We start from the raw sequence: 784 nt of genomic DNA, 5'->3' as shown, positions 1-784 counted from the left end.
TCTTATATAGTGGAAGAGTTATTGATTCACACCAATTCTCAGGAAAAATACCCTTTTCAAATAAAACATTAAAGAATTTTACCAGAAAATCTACAATTTGTTCACACTCTGTTTTCAACAATTCTCCAATAATACCATCAGGCCCTGCAGCTTTACGTTTCTTTATTTTTCTAAGTGCAATCAGAACTTCTTCTCGAGAAATAGGGCGGTTTATAACTTCATTTTCTATTTCTGGCAAATCATAATCGTTATCAGAAGTCAAATCTTTCTCTAGTAAAGCTTTAAAGTGCTTAAACCAGTCATCCACTGATATGTTATTTTTGGGTTGTTTCTTTTTTAGAGATAATCTATTAATACATTCCCAAAATTCTTTTTGGTCATTTACTGAAGCCATTAATTTATTTAACAAATTTTCATTAAACACTTTTTTCTTCCTAGCTAACATATGTTTATATTCTCTTCTAGCCCTTACATAAGAAATATTATCATCTTTATCTAAAGTTCTTCGACATTTTCTCAGTAATCCACGTAATTTACTCCTGCTACATCTGCATTCTTTATCAAACCAACCCTCTTGATATTTACTGTGATCAACTACAATAGTTTTCTTCATACAAGATGCACACTCTCTGATACAATCATTAAACACTGTCAAAGCTTCATTAACATCAACTTCAATTAATTCAAGAGCCATTTTAAATTTATCGTTGACTTCAATCTCACAGATTCTACTGCAAAAGACTTGACCATATTCATCACTCCACACATATTTCTCTATTACCTG

This window comes from Babylonia areolata, chromosome 33 (assembly GCF_041734735.1).
Source record: "Babylonia areolata isolate BAREFJ2019XMU chromosome 33, ASM4173473v1, whole genome shotgun sequence".
NCBI lineage: Eukaryota > Metazoa > Mollusca > Gastropoda > Neogastropoda > Buccinidae > Babylonia > Babylonia areolata.
The sequence above is the reverse complement of the archived record's forward strand: the minus strand, read 5'-3'. Positions refer to the sequence as shown.